Genomic DNA, 12,171 nt, shown 5'->3' with positions numbered 1-12,171 from the left:
AAAGCCGGAATATTTAAAGGGTTTAGAGGCAGTTGTGTAAGATTAGGCAGATCATATTTTCTTGCAGCTTTTTTTTTTATATATATACTGACAGTCATGATGAAAGGACATACTTGGGGTCAGATTAGAGCCTGTTTAGAAAAACCAAGCAGTGATTCATTGGTGGATAATTTAGATTTTCATGTCCCAATATTTCACGCTTTAAAATGATTCTCCATGGTTTTCCTAAATCCAGTTTTGGTACAAACCGCGAGTGGAATACATAGAAATACATGTAGACATAACAGTAGTTACAGTATTATTATGTTTTTCCTCTTTGGTTGATGTGTGGTCGGCTTGTTATAGATCCCAGAGTGGCCTCTTTGTATTTTTGTGTTTTACTGAGCTGGCCAACTCCACTGAGTTTAGGATTGTTCACACTCTCCAGTTCAGAGTCGTGGTAAATACATAAGTCTGGTTACCCTGACTCGGACCAGTAGACTGAGACAAATGAGATTTTGACTTTCCATGTTGCAGATGTCTGAGCCAAGTGTGCCACTGTGGAAGCTGCGCCTGTAGTACCAGCAGCTGCCAGCAGAGGGAGCAGGCACAATGAGCTCTCTGTCCCAGACCAGATTACAGCCATGTCAGCAGCATCATATTTAGAGAAGACCCTATAACCTCTCAACCTGAAGTGGTAGACAGTAAGTTGGCCATTTTGAATCAAGAATATAGATGCCAACATCATGAGTTATATGTTTTAATTAGGACAAGTGCAGAAAGTTTTGGATTCCATAATAAGATTTCAACCAGCAGGAAGATATTGCTTTGGGCTAAATTCAGTCTGGCTGCTTAACTTTCCTCAGGTCCTTCATCATCTTGACAGCGTAACATCCTCACTCCTTTTCCCATCTTTCTTTTCCTGCCTCATAACAATCTTGTCTCACCTTCTTGTCCTTGCATTCTCTTCACCTTTGCGTTCTATCCACCTCTCTCTCATATTCTGACTCCCTTCATCCTGTCTGTCAACCTTTCGATTTCCTTCTCAGTATCGTTCCTGCCCTCCTCTCTCCCCAGTCTCCTTCTGGCTCTAATTCTTGCCCCCCTCCCTCCCTCACTCCCTCTTATTTCTCACCCCTTTCCCTCCCCTCCAGCTTGTGTGAGGGTGAGCGCTGCAGAAAGACACCTTTATACCAGGGGTCAAATTCCCCTTAATTTCTGCCTCACAAATGTCGATTTTCACCAGGTGAATGTTTTTGCTGAGCACTGAATAAACCAGGCGCGTTTGAAGTCACTCGCCAGCAGCGATTTGGTGGATCCTGCGTGGTAGAAATACCCCACACATCGCGTCATACACACACACACACACACACACACACACACACCTGAGGAAGACAGAGCTTTATTGAGCTTGTGTACTCTCTGCACAGGGCACATACCAAACCGCAGGGCAAGATGTCAGGTGTGTTTGGTGCTCACTGTCATTTTCTGTTGTGTCAGGGAGACCTACACAGTAAAGTAAAAACTCTAATCCCCTTCTGAACTTCAGGGGTGCACCATCTTCCTGGACTGTGCAAAAGAGAACTCTTATTTATTCTAACATTTAAACTCAGTTTTAAAGTTGTAGTTTTTGCAGATTGTCTGTGGTCTGTTTAAAAAAACAAATGCTGATACAATTTAAAATGTAGCATATATCAACATTTCAGATATTGCATAACAAATCTATTATGCTTTACTAAAGTATTTGATCTTAAGAATTCAATCAGTATTCAGGCGATTTAAATAAAAAAAACCCAAAACAAAACATTGGGCTTACTGATTAAAACCATCCATTGTTGGCAGCCATAAGTGTTTATTGCGATAAATTAAACACATCATTTCCGTGTTTACTTGTATTCCAGATCAAAGTATCTTGTCTGATGAGCGACAGTAAATGGTGAAAACAGCGATTAGTGTGGAATTTTAGTCAAAATTTTGTCCACTTTGTCAACAAGGTCCAGACTGTCGGGATGGGAAGAAGACAAGTGACAACATTCAGCAAAGCCAAATTACTGGTCAGCCACTGTCCCCGTGTTCTTTCAACTGTAATGATATGCTGGGCTTTGGGTATATACAGACCAAATCTGAGCCAGGCTACACTTAGATGACTGAGAGCGCCTCCTGAGCCGAGCTAAATCTGGGTGAAACTGAGACTGGGTCCCACATAAAGGATATAATTCTACATCGGAGGGCGGTTGGTCTTGGTTTCTAATCAAGGGAACATGGCAGATAAAAATATGTCAGACCCAAAATTTTGCTGAAAGAAACGTTTCATCATGGTGCCATAAGAACATCATCTGTTCCAGTTGAACTACCTGATCCTACTTGCTGCCTCTCTGTATGATTATATAAACATATATAAATAAATAGAATACCATGACGTTTTGCATGTGCACTTAATCTGCACCCAAACACCAAAGATGTGAATCAAGCTAATATTACACTGACAGTGGAGAACACTGTGCTTGTATTAATTGTATGAATCCAAAGAGTTAAAGAAAGGCCTGTTGTAAAAAGATTCCTAAAGTCTGTATTCAAAAGTCTCCAAGGCAACTTTTTTTCCCATAAATATTAAGTACATGCTACACACCATGTTCTAATTGAATGAAGAGCCCAAATATTGAAATGAAAATGTAAAATATGCAGGAACTTCATTTCTGACATGTTTTGGAGACGAGCAGTGTACACAGAAGGGATGAAAAATTTCTACTGGAAACACTGCTGCAAACTGTCAAAGCCTCTTAATTTCAGCATCATGACACGAGCGACTGGGCAGAGTGTGTGGGAGGATTAATGAGCTCTCGTGCGTGTGCCAGGAGTGAACGTGAGAGGGACGAAATGTGTCAGCGAGAGGAAACTGGTAGATGGGGAGGACAGAGAAGAGGAAGAGGGAGGACGGTGTTTTCATCCTGCAGCATCGCACTTAATTTATCCCTCTGCCTTGGCGTGTGCGTGTTTTGTTGGTACGGTAATGGCCCGGATGGGGCGACACTGAAGACCGAGATGAAAAGCTCTTTGATGGCTCTTCAGAGGACAGACGGACTGGAATGAACTCATGGTCATAACAGCTCTGATTGTTTTTATTGCTGGTTTTTCCCTGACCTCATTAACCGGCCGCTGTGCTGTGTGCTCAGACTCTGTGAGCGTGCATGTTCGGCCTCTTGTTTTTGGAAATCAATAATTTGTTTTTCTTCTTTTGATCTTTTGTGCGTTCCTCCCTGAGACAGCCAAGTCTCACAACCGTCTGATCTGGTTCTCATCCTCCTCCTCACTCCTTCCACTTTCATATGTTTTGAATCACCTCCTCATCTCCTCTTGACGCCAGCGTTAAGGCGATGTTATACTCCGCAAGTACGCAAGGGTCCGCGTGACGTAAGCTCCACCATCAGGGTGCGTAGGCTACTGACTGGAAAAACAAACATGGACGCCGAGTTTGAAGAGAGGCCGTGTGAGTTGTCCGCCGCTACCCTCACCTCCACAATTCACCTTGAAAAGAATAAGTACAGCAGCTCTTCTTCTTGCGTGGACGTCGCCTTTTTGATTTTATTCATGCACAAAAAACCTATTCAACTACCTGCTGCACATGTATGGAGCACAGACTACAAGCAAAGTATAAATGAAGACAACTAGGCGTCCATGAAGTCTGCAGCTGTCCTGAATGTATACCATATACTTTCCACTGTTACATTTTAATATGTGTCTTACTTTTTCACACTTTTAAAAAAAATAAACATTCCCTTTTTCTCCCAGGGACATTTCAGGAACGACCTGTTCACCCACACCGATTTGTTGGTCACCAAGAAGCTCCGCTGGAGCGCTTGGGGGTTAAGGGCCTTGCTCCAGAGCATCTGAGCGGCGGTAGCTACGGCAAGTCCTGATCATGCACTTTCTCCACCCAGAGTTACCCTGCCCCACGAGTCCAGGGAACTAACTGGCGACTTTCCAGTCAAGCGCCCGCTTCTTTAACCTTTAGGCCGCTCTAGCTTATATTAGATTAGCTGAAGATCTCAGTGGGTGAAGGTGTCACCCAGTCTTCAATTAACTTTTGGTCAGTGTGTTTGTGCTACACATGGCCCACATTTTCATGATCTCATGAACATACACCAAAATTTCTGAACTTAAACAACAACAAGTCCAATCTCTGAACTTCTCTAACACCATTTAAAGTGTTGGCAACAAATGTGTAAGTCTGGTGAGCCATTGTTTTGATAGCAGTGCTGTTTGGGCCTCATAGTCGACTATAGCTCTAAAGTTGGTAGATAGAGTGAAACAGCTGCTTCACTGATAAACCTGCCAGGAGAACTTTAAGCCTAAGTTTTGCAAACGCTCGAACGTTCAATCATCTAATGCTGTTTAATGGGAAAATAATGTTGTGGGCACTGGATATAACAGAATATAACCCTTCCCACTGCACCGTACATCAGTCATATCCTTCAGCTTGCGTCTTGTTCCATCACTCAGCCCTCTTTCTTCCACCTCTCAGGGGTCTTCTCCTCCGTCATGTCCTCCACTCACTGAGCTCTCTTCCCTCCTCAGTGCACTTCGTCTTCATCCCTTCAGTCACATCTTTCCCATATCCCAGGTTTCTCTCTGCTCCACTACTGTACCCAGAGAGAGGGCCCCGGTCTCAGCGGCTTCCTGTCTCACAAAAGACCCCTCTGTTTCCCCCCTCTGTGTTTCCTACGCTGCCACCCCACCCCCTTCCTCAACACCCCCGTGGTACATTCCCTCCCTCTCCCCCGGTGCATTCCTCACTGACCAGGGCCGGCTGAGTCCCTCTGTCAGCGGGCTCTGTCGGAGCGGACCTGAACCTTCACTGATCTGTGGAAGCAGTTTCTAGGTTTTCTGTTCAGGACGAGTCAGGAGAGGAGAGTTTAACTTTATTTTACGTCACAACACACAAGTTGTTAGGAACTTGTGCGGCGAGTTCATAGTGCAGCAGGACAGACAGGACAACAATAAACGCAGTATACTTATAATAAAACAATATTATACTGTATACATTTTATTAGATACTCAATGCTTGACCAGAAATGTCACATTAAGAAGGCCATCATGGAGGTCTGTTGGCTGAAATCAGGGCTTAGTGTAAAGAAATTAAAAAGGTGCACTATCTAAACATATACAGTCTCTGCTCCAACACGTGGGTCGTAGCATCAGTCATTTAATCTGCTGTCGAGTTCAGCAAAATAAAAGACAAAGTGTCAGTTGTGTCAGACCGGTAGCTTCACTGATGTCAGCTCGCTAACACAGTTACTCAGTTTCCCGTTAGAAACAGCTCGTAACTGGACCTCATCTGATAATGTATGCTGAGGAGGAGGAAGGAAGTCAACCAGCTGTCCGATGCCAAACCCTTTGTTGTCTTAAATGAGACGCCTCGGAGTGTTCTCCCACGCTTATACCATGACAACTTACCAAATGATATAAAGGAATGGAGGCTAACTGGTGACATAGCATGAAACATCATTATTGTTGCTATGGTTACCTGCAGTTCAGTATACGTGATGGCAATCTGTTGTTTGAGGTGTTAGAAGATAATATTGTAGTCTTTAACATGGCAGTGGAATCATTTCTGTTCTGATTTGATGGAGATATTTCGAGACACAAACTGTTTTTGTCGGTCACTGTCAGTCGCTGCATACTGACAGACTTACCATTGTATATATAACAGGCTCAGATGTATTATAAGCACATACATATATTAAGTTCTTCTTTTGTTTATTTCCAACCTTTACCCGTTCCCCTTCAGATAAATTCATTCAGATTCATTCAGATAAATTAGAACCAAAGTGGTGTAAAGCTCAAAAAGCAAAACATAGCCAACCCCATACTGTAGGTCAATTCCTTGACATGTCTCAAACTGAATTTTCCTTAGTCTTCATTTCTTTATTCAAACTGATGCTTTTTCCTAACAGTGGATATCTCATTTATGAATGAATCACTTTTCCTACTTTGTGTTGCTGTTATAGAAGCACCTCATCACCATCGACAGATGAATGCAGCACTGAGGCCGCAGGTCATCGCGGCCTGGAGAAGAGCAGCTGAGCAGCGGTGTGAAAATAGTCTCGAGCTCCAGGCCGCTCCTCCGGTCCCTCCACAGTTCTTTGTAATGGTCAGCTGGGCCAGGTACTGCAAGGTGTCACTCTAATGGGAAGATGACCCACCTGACCTTCGCCTCGACCTCACCGTGTCCATCTGACTGGTCTGGGTTACAGCCAGGCTTTGTTGCCCCTCTGTCCCTCCGCCGTTCAACCAGCTGAATACCTTTAATGCTTCACATACTTGCTGCTTCTCCGCTTTCATCCCTTACAATGAAGAAAAAAACCACAAGACAGCCTTGTTTTTCATTCAGAATCACCTCTTTCTAGAGATGGAGTCAATAAGGAGCTCTTTCTTTACGCGAGGAGTTTTGTTTTTTTCACAGGAAACTGCAGCTTGTAACGGGGGAAGTGTTAAACCTCACCGAGTTGCGTTTCCAGTGAAGTTCCACCCGATTCATTGCAGCTATTGTTTCTTCATGATTTTCACACACTCACGTGTCGTGTAGAAACTAAATTGGAGCATGTGTATGTGGAGCTGATGTACCCACGACTAGGGAACAGTAGTGTGGTTATTACTCTCCACTGTCGTCCTGATCCTCTTCATTATCTATCTGTGTTTGAGTGGCTCTGTCCGGAGTACGTCCTTATATTCAGCCTAATTAAGCGAGTCTAAATAATAGCGTGGTGCTATACAGTATTATCTCCTGACAGTATATCTCTGCAAACAGGTGATCTGTCCGGGCTTCTCTAGTCTCGGAGGCTCTGGCCAGATTTACACACCCCGGCACAGACGTGTGGACGCACAAACGGACTGAAATCTTGTGCTGCCTGCCTGTCAGCCTGTCCTCAGCTGCCTCTCCAGCGTGTGCGCTGATAGGATGTGATGTGGCCATTTCACCCGTTAGATGTGCCAAAGTTTCCTCAAACTGGAGACAGACATAAGAGTTTTTTTTTTTTTTTTTTAAACATCCCACGAAAAGAAACAGTAGAACATGGAAACTTTCTCATCTCCACTGTCAGTCGCATTTAACGGAGCCGGTGTAGGGGACACTGAGGTCACGCTTCAGGTCATATCTGTTTAAGACTTTCATATAAGAGTCAGCTGATTCTGGTGATTGTGCAGACCGACCACAAAGTAGAAGTGTTATATCACCCGCCCTAACATATATTGGAACAGAATAACCCCTAATGTTGCTGACTTGGCGGGACCTCCGGTGGCGTCTCTAAACTGCTGTAGCCTTTGCACAGTCATTGTGAGGGAGGCCCGGCCCCGGCCCTCACTGTGGGCCGCTGTGTACGGCGCTGACAGCTGTTGAGGTGACTTCATTTGTGGAAAAACCTGCGGCTCTAAAGACACAAATATGCTGCTGTGTCAAAGTCGCCGAGGTCCCACCCTGTGTTTTAGTCAGTGGGTCAGTTAGAGATGCGTCTATCCATCCTTCCGTCCTCCCATGCTTCCACCTTTTCCCTCCCCACCTCAAGTTTTTTTTTTTTTTCTGGAATCTCCATGTGTAAATACCTTTTGATGCCTCCTCCCTCCCTCTTGCTCTCTCTCTCTCCCTCTCTCTCTGCCTCCCCTCACCTCCGTCCGCTCAATCCTTCTTTATCAATGGCCCTCATTCATTCCCTCTCACCCTCTGCATGCCTATGTGCCCCCCCACCACCACCTCTCTGCCCACCCATCCTCCCTCCTCCTCTCTTCTCTCTCTCTTCTCTCTCTCTTTCTCTCTCTCTCTATTCATTCCTGTGATTTTTTTTGGACCTGTACCTTTCCACGGCCCTCACGTCCCCTCCCAGGCAGCAGCAGTTCCCTCAAACCTGCCAGTCCTATCTCCCTCCTCCATCTCTGGCTATGTTTCACTTTAAGGGTTTTGGTATTTAGATGCAGATCTAGATGTGGTTATTTCAGGCTTAGGCAATATTCACCAGCATTTATGAGAAAAAAAAAAAGAATTACCTTTACTTGTCGGCACACTTCTTAGAATTCCAGGTATTTCAGTGTTTAGATATGGATCTTTTCTGCACAATGAGGTTCTCAGTGTGGTGAATTTATATTACAAATGAATACACTGTATATGAAACCTGCTCCTCATGTACTGTATATGTTGAAATCATTTATTTCGTGGCTCAGTATAGCCTATTTTCATCCTTCTGGCTCATGCTATATCATCAGCTCTTCTAATTGCCTTTTATTATTCCAGCCATTATGTACCATCTGGGCAAATTACCTTCTAACAGTGAGTCATTTTTGCTTAATTGAGCAAATCTTAGAGTTCACTTATTGCTATATTTAACGTCAGAAGGTAAAGAAGCTGCCTGTAAAAAGTCCCAACAAAGAATTGCTAAGCGTTGAAAGCCAGTAATGAAACACGTGTACACCAAAGAAATGCTGAGAATGAGAGAGAAAGGAACACACACTGCTTCTTTTTTTTTTTTTGCTTAGTTTAGTTTATCAAAAATCAAAAGACTAGTATACTTTAAAAATAACTTTAAAATACACTGTGTGCTCACATGTAAACTGTGTCTCTCGCACACACACACATGCTGTTCTACATCAGTTGGCACGCAAACTTCAGAGCTCGTGAACACTCACCCCACACAGAAGAACACACCCACTCCTGTGTACCCTTGCTGTACCCCCCCCCCCTCGCTCTGCCCCTTCGTCACCCCTTGTCCTCCCTCCTCCTCCCTCCTCCTCCTCCTCTCCTGCCTATTTCGAGGTATGTGGTTAGCTGGGTGTGTTCGGTGGCCAGATCCTAAATCACTGACCCATTCTCTGTGTAAAATCCCTTTTTTCACCTGGCCTTGCGCACCTCCAGCAGCTTCACCGGGCCGAGCAGAGCGGGTATTCATCTCACATGGATACTCACACTCTTTGACCCCACTGTTAGTGCTGAGAGTATCAGTCCACTCCCTTTTCTCCGTTTCCTCCCAGGCCAGCCCCTGCTCTGATCTATTTCGGTGTGTTGTGGCTAGCAGGGTGTGTGTGCGTTTGCAGCCCTGCCCAGTAAAATACAGACTTTTCAAGGAAGTCAGCAATATAATATGGCCGCTTTATTGTAATTACAAGGTTCTTCTTTTGGAAATAGCGCACAGAGAGAGCTGCCCACAGGCACTTGCTGAATCCGTCTCCCAAGAGCTAACGCCATCTCTTGCTCTCCTGCTGCAGAGGCCCTCGTCTCAGACTCTCTCGCTTGCATTGACCCAGATGTTGCCACAGCAGACCACTGTATCGGCTGGATACTAGTCACCCTCTGACATTACAGCCAGCCGGATTCCAGTGCCGTCTGACTGGATGGAGTGTCAGACGGCACTGAGTCAGTTTGGTGGGTGGCCGTGTCTGATGGAGCTTCCCCGCAGGGAAACCTTGTGGTCTCTGGCTTGCTACAAGCCTTAAATTACTGCCCAGTAAATTATAAGGCTTTATTAATTCAAATATAGTTGACACGGAAACCTAATTGTGTAATTGCCGGGTTCACATTGACCTGTTGCACAGATTGTCTTCTGGACTACTCACGTGGAAGCACCTGCCTTTTGATGTCGGGAGCATTTTAACCCATCGCATCATTTCAGCCGCCTCACCTCTCGGTGAAGTGGTCACTGGTATGAGCCATTAAGTCTGTTTTAGGATGATGAAGTCATGCCGCTGGTGGGAGCATGCATGCAATTCCTGTTCTTTGGAATTTGTGGTACCTCTATAAAATGAATACTCAGCAGGTTGTGTGGATCATACTGTTGCTAAGGCAGGGCTGTTTTATTCTGCATTTGGTTTAAGGGTGTGGATGAAAGACTTTGGATACTAAAACTGCACCAGACAAGATTATTTCCATCTTACATGCTGTAACAGCAGAATAATAACGAGATGCCACAGTGCCACCGTATTAAAGCAGATGACATCATACAGTAACTGTACAGCTGTGCACATGTTTGATCACAGGAAGTGACACATCAAAAATGTACTTGTGGATATATGTGCATTGTTATATTCTAACAATTATATAATGACTTTTATTTTACCTAGAAAGTAAAAATGACCAGCCACACAACAACCTCTTGGTTGCAGGTGAATGATACGACCAGGCAGCATGTGACACCATCCAGGTGCTGCTTGTAGATGTCTGATGTCTCCCTGTCGCCCTGTGGTTCCCTCTACACTACTTGGTAGTTTTACACTCCACACATCTGTGTTTGACGTGTTCAACAGACACTTGTTCCCCCCTCCACAGTTCCAGGTTCTGACTGTACAAGCAACCACCACCACAGTATATTGCTTCCTGAAAAGAATTGTTATTTAACAATCATTACTCTATGCCTCATGTTGCTGTTGTCTGTGTTTTTATGTTTTTCCTTCAGTTTGCTCTTCAAATCCAGACGTCGAGTCGCTGACTGAATCCACTTCAAGCCACCTCACCTGCAGCACGTCAAGGCAAATGGAAGCAAACCACAGAATCAGTTTGATAACAAGTAGGCACCTGCTAAAGCTGCTGTTGTTGTGAACCTGGTTTATAGTCGGAGACACACAGAAAGTGTAGTTTCTTTAGTTCTGATGATAAATTTAAGTTGTATTGAATGATTCATTGATAAAATTCAACACTAAGTTATTTACATAAAAGCAAATTATCATAACATATATGATAAAACAGGCGAAATACAATACGATAGGATACAGTTCATTTAAAAAAGACACAAAAAGACAAGATAAAAATTCATCATTCATCATTGTTAAAAAAGATTTAAATTAAATATGTGGACGGATTATTTCTTCAAATTAAAAGACCAAAAAGACTCAAATGAATCATTGAAAAACTGAATCTGTCGTGATAAAAGTCAATAACATCAACAAAAGCATTCAAATACAGTCGATCAGATAACTACAGTCAGTGGAAAACAGAAGCAGTGATTGTAATCCAGGAATATTGATCCTGGACTGTAATAAACAAACAACAGACCAGACCACCACGTTCTGTCCCGTCCATGATGAGACTGTGGAAACAACAGAAGGGGTGATTACAATCCTTTGAATGTGAGTGCACATGCAAAAAGTCTAGCACAAGCACATACCACAGATGTCTCCTGGGGTGTCTCTCTTTACAGCCTGTGGCATCTGCTTTCAGAACCAAACAGCCTGTCCTCAAAAAAAGAAAACACTCGATCCTCTGTGTCCAGGAAGCCGAAGATGAAAACCCAGAGCTGCCACACTGAGGGAGCGTTTCCTGGACTTTCTGATTTACCCTCGCAGCGAAAACAACAGGTCTGTGGAGCAACAGTGTACAAATGGAGGAAAATAACTTTGGCATTCAGGGAATTGACAAATTCTCGGTTTTGTTTTATTTACATTTTTGATTTCAACATAGAGAACTCTCCTGGTTTTTGTTAACATCCAAGAACATGAAATTCTATATTTTCCTTTTGGTTTTCATATAGGAATATATAGCTTTAAAAATGGCCCTAAGCCTTAAGCCTCCATATGATTCCTGATGGATAATTGCTGGATGCAGCAGCGTAGTTGATGGTTTGACAGAATGATCACACAACGGCCGCTCCTTCTCATTCTATATACATCAAACCTCAGCCCTGTAGTTTCTTATGAGGGGCTGTACAATTTTCTTCTTTTGGCAGCCTTGTATTCAAAATCATAGACAGCACATTACCACTGAACAGAACCTTAAACATGGCCATCGTATTTAGAGCGTGTCCCTTTTCTCTTTTTCTGGAATTTAGCATTAACTCGACATATGTTGTGGGCGAAGAGATGCTGGAGTCTTTAAATCAGCCCATGGATCCAAAAAACATCACATAATGTATCAAAAGAAAAGTCAGAAGCCTTTGAAGTATCCATGCTGAGACTTATGGTACGTACAGTACAAAAGTTCAACCCATGTAACAGACTGAAGCCGTCGATGGGCAAGATACGATGCTGATGTTATTTAAGTCTTCTGATCAGGGTTGAAAATCCTTTACAATAACATTAATGAAACTCTTCCACCGTTCACAGCTTTAATATAATCACTGAATCCACCAAAAATATGATTTAACGCTTGAATGAGTACATACACGAGCACAAACTTTTGATGAAGCGTGACCGACTTCCAGCTACATGAATCTGAATCTG

Source organism: Seriola aureovittata, chromosome 16 (assembly GCF_021018895.1).
Source record: "Seriola aureovittata isolate HTS-2021-v1 ecotype China chromosome 16, ASM2101889v1, whole genome shotgun sequence".
In the NCBI taxonomy this organism is placed as follows: domain Eukaryota; kingdom Metazoa; phylum Chordata; class Actinopteri; order Carangiformes; family Carangidae; genus Seriola; species Seriola aureovittata.
The sequence above is the reverse complement of the archived record's forward strand: the minus strand, read 5'-3'. Positions refer to the sequence as shown.